This window comes from Quercus lobata, chromosome 5 (genome assembly GCF_001633185.2).
Source record: "Quercus lobata isolate SW786 chromosome 5, ValleyOak3.0 Primary Assembly, whole genome shotgun sequence".
Taxonomy (NCBI): Eukaryota; Viridiplantae; Streptophyta; class Magnoliopsida; order Fagales; family Fagaceae; genus Quercus; species Quercus lobata.
Genome location: NC_044908.1, coordinates 61734717 through 61743224, shown reverse-complemented (window position 1 = coordinate 61743224; position 8508 = coordinate 61734717).

The window sequence follows — 8508 nt, the reverse complement described above, 5'->3', positions numbered from 1 at the left end:
GGTTTCTTGTGAATTCAAAACACTCATTAATCCTGACGATTTGGACTCCCTCAAGCAATTGCAGCACCTTATGGACATCTCTTTCTTTCTCTCTCTCTCTTGGTTAGACAATATGTTGTTTATGTGAAGTGCATTGATCAAAGTTGAATAAGATGGTGTAATAAATATAGGAAAGAATTGTAGGAAGAGATTTCTTTTGGTCACATCATAACTTGGTTATGATTCTGATCAACTCTGGAAAATTCTATTGGAAAGGGAGAAGAAAAGGGACAAATGCTAAAATTGGACTACTGTAGCAAGTGGACCGACTTTTTATTTTATTTTTTATTGCTACAGTAAATATTGTAGCAATTGGACTAACTTTTTATTTTATTTTTTATTATCTAAAATAGATCATGCACAAGATGGGTTTCGGCTAAATGGATTGAAATAATGATGAGATGTGTTTGTTTTGTTACATATTCTGTAAAGATTAATGGACAACCTTGAGGCCACATTGCTCCCACAAGGGTTTTGTAGCAAGGAGATCCCTTTTCTCCGTATTTGTTTTTGATTTATGCAGAGGGTTTATCTACACTGATTAGAGAATTGGTTGAACAAGGGGCACTTAAAGGAATTGCAGCTTGTGCTCAGGGACCTGCGATTTCTCACATATTCTTTGTTGATGATTGTCTCATTTTTTGTCGAGCAACAAAGGAGGATTGCTCTACATTACTTACCATCCTGGAGAAATATGAGACAGCTTCTGGCCAACAATTAAATCGTGAAAAAGCATCCCTTTACTTCGATCGGAACACTTCTTAGGTGATCCAAGACGATGTTAAGCACAAATTTGGGGCTAAGATTATCCAACAACATGAAAAGTACTTTGATCTCCCTTCTTTGGTGGGGAAAAATAAATGTAACACTTTTCACCAATTAATTGAGAGGCTGAATAAAAAATTATCTGGGTGGAAAGAAAAATTGATATCTACTACAGGGAAGGAGATCCTGATCAAGAAAATGGTACAGGTGGTTCCAACCTACACCATGAGTGCCTTTAAGCTTCCGAATGCATTATGTGATGAGATGACAAGCTTAGTATGCAAGTTTTGGTGGGGGCAAGCAAATGAGAAAAACAAAATGGCTTGGTTAAGTTGGGACAAGATGTGTAAGCCAAAGGAAGAAGGTGGTTTGGGTTTTCGTGATCTTAAAGCCTTTCAACCTCGCTCTCTTATCCAAACAAGGGTGGCGTCTACAGATAGGCATAACTTCATTGGCTCATAGGGTGTTTAGAGCTCGCTACTTCCCTAACAAGGACTTTCTATCGGCAGAGCTAGGGAATCGCCCATCATTTGCATGGTGAAGTATTTTGGTGGCACAATCAATTGTTCGAGACGGGTATAGCTGGTAGGTAGGTAAGAGCTTAAGCCTAGACATCTTGAAGGATAAGTGGTTTCCCCAACCATCCATGTTCCGACTCACTTCCAGACCAAATGAGGTACCATCTGATGCTAAATTTTCATTGTTGATTGACCCATATACTAAGGCTTGGAGAGTGGACATGATAAGACGATATTTCTCATCAGTTGATGCATCGGCTATTTTAAGCATCCCTTTAAGCTCTAGACTACCTGCGGACCGTCTGGTGTGGGTTTATAACCCCAGGTAAAAGTGCGTACAAAGTGGCTCTTACTACAACTCTTATTGGGGATTTTGGGGAAGCATCAAGCAACCATAATAACAAACTCTTTTGGAGAACAATCTGGAGGCTTAATGTTCCAAACAAAGTCAAGTCCTTTCTGTGGAGAGCAAGCAAGAATATATTATCGACAAAAGTCAATTTGTGTAGTAGAAAAGTCATTGATGATCTAATCTGCAAGCATGCAAGGAGGGAGCTGAAAGTAGTCGGCATATTTTCTGGGATTGTGTTAAGGCTCATGAGGTTTGGCAACTTACTAGTATTTCTTTTGTTGCACATGGTATGGTTTTTCCGAGTTTTGCTAATTTCCTATGGCACTTGAAGTTTGGCCTCTGCTTGGCCAATGAGTTGCTGGAACTAGTGGCTATGGTGGTGTGGAGTATGTGGTTTAGTCGAATGAGGCTAGGCAGGGTAAGGCAAGGCAACAAGCTTTAGCAATAGTGCAGAAAGCTAGGCTACTGCTAGAAGAATTTCACACAGCTCTCAAGATACCTCAATCCGAAACTGAGAATGAAGTCACTGGGTTCCACTTGAAGCACCCTGGTACAAGCTTAACGCTAATGGGGCTACTTTTGCTGACATACATGCTGTTGGTGTTGGAGTAGTGATCTGTGACAGTATTGGTAGGGTAGAGGCGGCCTTGAGCAAGAAGCTTCCAACCCTACTGGGTCCTCTAGAGATTGAAGCCAAGGCTTTAGAGGAGGGTGTTCCTTTTGCTTTGGATGACGGTATACATGAAGTTATTTTGGAATGTGATTTCAAGATTGTTTTAGAGGCCGTGAATGGTTCAAATGTCCCTCTAGTGTCAATCGGAAACATCATTGAAGGGATTCGTCTAAATTGAGGGAGTTTAGAAAGGTAAAAGTATCTCATGTTAAACGGCAAGGCAATCGCCCTACTCATCTCTTGGCTCAGCATGCTAAGGGAATTGATAATAATGTAGTTTAAATAGAGGAAAATCCTACTATGATTGAGTCAGCTTTGACTCAAGATATAATGTTTTTATCTTCTTCTTAATAAAATATAAGGATTTTCATTTAAAAAAAAAAAAAGCGAACAAACCCTAAGGGATTGAATCACAACTCGAAGGAGAGCTCAGCGATATCACTTAGGCCAAGAGGCTTAGTAATTAGCACTATGGGCGGCAATTTTGCCCCGTCCCTCCCTGCTTTACCCCGCATGGGTTTTTTTTGCTCCACAAAGGTGGTGGGGCGAGGATGGGGCGAGATTTTCGCACTGCACCACGGGGTAGGGTGGGGATAGGCTTAAACTTTTTAGATCCATCCTACCTCGCCCCATGTTGATAAATGTTATAATTGTAAATTTTTTATACTCTAAAACCCTACTATCTCTTTACCTCTATTTTGTTATTTGTTATATTATGAGATTTTTTATTTTTGTGGTGATATTGTCTTGTTAAACACTTGGATAATATTATTTAACTTTTACTAAAAATTAGTTTGATTTGATGGGATAAATTTAGTTGTAATTTTAAGTATATTTTTATTAATGAAATAGGTTTTATTAAAAAAAATTATAATATTGGTGGAGCAAGTTAACAAAAAGTAGGCCCACCTTGTCCCCCCTCATCCCGCGTTGATAAATGTTATAATTATAGATTTTTCATATCCTAAAACCTTACTATTTAAACAAACATATCAATATTAGTTTATTTTATTCTACCCAACATGGCTCTTTAATTTTATTTTGTTATTTGTTATACTATGAGATTTTTTATTTTTGTGGTGATATTGTCTTGTTAAACACTTAGATAATATTATTCAGCTTTTGCTAAAAATTAGTTTGATATGATGGGATAAATTTAGTTGTAATTTCAAGTATATTTTTATTAATGAAACATGGTTTTATTAAAAAAGAATTATAATAGTTGTAGGACAAATTAACAAAAAGTAGAGTTTTAAGGGGCGGGATGGGGCAAAATTTTTTTTGCATCATGCGAGGCTAGGAGGGAAAGGGTCAAGACAGAACCATACAGGGCAAGAGCGAAGACCCCATCTTTCGGCCCCGTCCCACCCCACCTCATTGCCATCCCTAAGTAGTATGGTAATTTCAACAATGATAAAGATATTGATATGTCAATGATTTGTCACAATGGTAAATGATATCATGATTTTGGAAGCAATGTAGTGTTTGTGGCAGCGATGGTGGAGGCGTGTTAGTGAGGGCATTGTGGTATGGTGGTAGAGGTGGCAATTGTGATGGTGATGGCTGCGGTGGGGCGATGACAATTGTGTGAAGAGTAATATTGATAGATTGTATGATGTTATAGTAATGTTGGAAGAATTTGTAGATGATATTTTTTTTTTCCTATAGAATTTGAGTTTGGGACTTAGGTGCTTGAAATTTACAAGATCGGAATTCCACTAAAATTTTGAATCAACTTTTTTTGTTACTGAGAAAAAAAAATCATCATTATAAAAATCTTACTCTAAAGTTTGATTGCACTTTAATAATCTACTTAGAATCTTAGATACGGCATATGCGTATTTACAAATGACGTGTAGCTTATTTAGCGAGTAACATATGAATGTGACCATTTACGAAACCACAAACTGATTCAGTTCTAAATAGAAGTTGAACACACACTCAAAAAAAAAAAAAAAAAAAAAATTTCAAACAGTTTAATTTTATAGCAAGTTTGTCTTGACTCTAGAGTAATACTAGATTCAATTTAGTTAAGATGCATGTGAAATTTTCAAATGAAAAATAAACATTGAAATTATGCATGTGAAAAAACTAGAAATTTAAAACTTCATTTTGGAGAACAAAAAGTAAACTAGGTTTTAAGATGATATACTTGGTCTCATTTTGAACCATTTATTAAAACAAAAACAATTAAAATAAGTTGTATTTTTTATTTATTTATTTATTTTTTTTGAGGAAGAGACACTGGCTTCATCAACTCCATCAATTTTCACTCCTATTGACTCCAGACTAGCAATGGATTTGTCTGCAGATTGCACCCTTACAGCACCTTCCTGAGGTTTTCTTCCACTTCCAAAGGTCCAATTTTGTCCCAACTTTCCACCACCTAAATCTAATCCTACAACATATACAAAAGCTAGCGTCAAGCTCCTTGGAACTCAAGCTCCCCTGCTTTGTGTATCCGATTTCCTGCAATTTATGCCTACTGATAAGGAAATTCTCGTAACTAACCAGTTCTTCATCTATATATATATATATATATATAAAACCGAAACTTTTGAAACTCCCACAATTTTTCACATCATCACTTTAATTTAAAAAACATTTAATTTTTAAAACTAAATAGTGGGAGTCCTAACAGGAGTCTCTTTTATATATATATATAAAAGAGACAAAATCTTTGAAAACCCTAAAACAATCTCCTATGTTCGTCTCCACTAAGAGAGAAAACCCTAAGTTTCAATTTCTTTGGTACGCTTGCTATTGCTTTTTCTCTTTTTTGTGAATTAGTTTTTTTTTGCTTTTGTTTTGTATGGAGTAGTACTTTACAATATATAGTATAACTACAAGTATTGTAGTAAGTTTGCTAACTTTTTGTGTAGTTCAAAAATGCTATATTCTATATTATTTTAGATTATATAACCTTAAGCTTTACCTTATGGAGACGTATGTACAAGTTTTCAATTCCTTTTGTGTGGATATTTTCTCACAGTTGTGGAGTAAGGTATATGCACTATATGTTATCTTATGTTTTCTCTTATGGTGTCATGCTTCTTTGTTTATTAATTAAAGATTATGTTAGAAGCCTATATTATTTTCACCTTCAAAGTGTTCGACAATGTTTGAACCAAATTTTTCATCAATTAGGAAGAATTGGATAAAAAAAACTTAGAAAAGCTTTCCATCCTTACTGAAATTGTCTCGCAATAATGACTTTTTTTTTTTTTTTTTTTTTAAATTTGTAGGTTCTGAATGTTTTGATTTTTAATTTTATTGTATTTTGAAAGTTTGACCATCTAAATTTTTGGGTTCAATTTTTTGCAATATTTGAAACAGTTTAGCAAATTTCAACTGTTATAACTATGGATTATTCTCTTGAAGGTAATCTATCTTTCTCTTATATTTCTCTATTTGGTAGTCATATATATTTTGTTTTGTTTCAATAATTTCTAGGCAGTGCCAGTAAATTTTCTGATTTTTTTTCCCCTTTCGAACGTTTTAACATTAGAATTTTTTAGTTTTTTTTTTTTTTAATATCTAAATTTGGCTTATTCATCAAATTGTAACTCAAAAAGATAGGAGCAATTCACGTAATAGTATAGTTTCAGAATCAATTTAAAATTTTATAAAATTATTTTAGTCTATTATAAATAGGTAAGTTCCCGTACGTTGCATGGATTTCCGACTAGTTTTCTATAAATAAGAAGCATAGAAAGCGAAATAAAACTTGTTAGGATAACAGTTTCATAACTAAAACAAACAAATACTGACAGCTTTGTCTGAGCTGAGTGAACAAGATACAATGATGCGCAGATCCTCATCATGTGCATCTATATCTTTAGAATGTTCCACATCCCTTTCAACTTGCACTTGTTTTCCTGGACGAGTAAGTGTTAATTCAATTGCCAAGCAACTGCACTGGAATAGGTCACAAGAACCGGAAAACATTATTTAATACACTTTAAGTAATGCCCATTTGCCCATGTCAAATATAGATGCAATGACTTAAATTAATGTGCAACGTAAGGCATAAGCTCACAGTTAATGATTTGAATTTCCGAAGCATACAGTGCCAGCTCTACATTGCAAGCAATTGATGCGGTTGTCTAAGACCCCATATGTAGCGAAAAGGCTCCAAATTTTAATTTACTTAAGCCCAAATATTAGCCAATAAATAAAATAGTTTTTTCTATCAAATGAAAAAAAAAAAGGGAGAGAAATGCTATATTCACAATATTTTTACAAAAAATCCTACATAGTAGATTGTTACAGGCTATTATTGATGATAAAGAAAATAATTTTAGTGGTGAGTACAAATTAAAACTAGTAACAACTTAACAACTAGGATTTGTTATGAAAAATATTGTGAATGTAGCACTTCTAAATAAGAAAAAAAAAAGTAATACACAAAAAAATTCACAATATTTTTCACAATAATTGAGTTCACAAACTTTAACTAGTTCTTACCTAAGTCCACTACTGACATTACTGTTTTACTTACCACTATCAATCTACCATATCAACAGGTTTGAAAAGTTTTGTCAATATTATGTATCTATACTCTATGGACTTTCTAAAAAAAAATTATATGTTATTCATGTTAATTAGTAATAATTTTCATCTAAAACAAAATAATAGGGTTTAAGTAATATTTAATTTTTTTAAGTCATATTTGAATATATAAAAGTCCTCAAGTTCAGTTTTTGCAGTCCCCAAATGGATCAAGCAGCCCCTAGAAGCGTGTAATAACATACTATGTTATTACCGTGGTTTTCAAAACCGGACTAAATCAGTCGGTTCAACTGAGAATCAAACACAAATTTGGCCTTATTTTTTTATTATATAATACAGAAAATTAAAGAAAAAGCAAGAAAAACTAGAAACTGCAGTAAGATGGTGAGAACTATGAATTGAGACCTTTAAACCAGTTCTCAATGGTTTCAATAAATTGAGTTCGTAGAACTGATCAGTCCGATCCAATTTTAAAACTATGAAATAAACAACAACCTTCCTCTTTTTGACAGCAAAGTTGGTGCTTCTCTCTCATTGAAGGCAATATGGTTGCTTTGTTATAGTATTTCTCTTCTCCATTTTGAAAAATATCATATACGTGCCAAGGGGTCAATTTCGTACAGAGGCAATTTCAGTTTAGCTTAGGAAACGAATTAGCGTCTTCCAATTACTGCTACTTTCGTTTTAAGGATTTAAAAGTGTTGGTTATTAGCTTGTCGAAGAGAAGCGATTGTGAAATCGTAACTTTGATGATTTTATCGGATGATTTCAAAGTGGTGTATAGGTGGTCGACTTTACCGATTCAAAGTGTCTATACACTGTTGCTGCTGTATATATTACAATCAATATGTATAGGACTGTTTAGTTGAGCAATATAAGTGGACAGATTGTTTAATCCTGTTAGTCATTGACATATATAATAATATATATTAAACTATCAGATTGGTTTTGATACATTGGCCTTTGATTTTGGGAGTGAATGGAGACGTGAAGTTATATTGTTCTGTGCTAGCCTCTTCTATGATATATAAAAAATCCTCCAAAATAGCAAGAGTAGCTAACAAATTATTATTTGAAAGTTTGCAACTTCTGCACTTAGTTGAGGGCCTGAGGCATAAAAAATTAAAATTTCAAGATGTTGAATACCTTGATAATGTTGAACTAAAAGTTTACTACAATCATCAAACCATTGATTTTCCCTGAATGAATATGGTTTCACAATGTTTTATTTTTAAAAGAGGATTTCACAGTGGTTTTTCTGGCTACCTGTTTCAAGCCTTCTACTCAAATTTTGAATGTGAATTGACAATGTATATGACCCAATTTATCATTATTTTTTGGGTCCAAATTAATATTTTGGTTGAGACTTTGTAAATTGTAAGCAATTCCTTTAATTCGTGGGGGCCAAAACTAATGTAATTGTCAACTCTCAAAAAGCCCAAAGTCAAGTTCATGTATTGCCCAAGTTGGGTCTTATTAAATCCACCCAAATAAATTGCCCAACAATAATCCAATATGAAAACCCATATAGATGGCCCAAAAAGTTTCATTTCATCCGTGTATCTTTTTGTGTGTTTGTGATCAGTTGTAGGTGGAGAATGGGGACACAAACATATACCTATGTTCTTTCGAAAATTCAACATGCACAT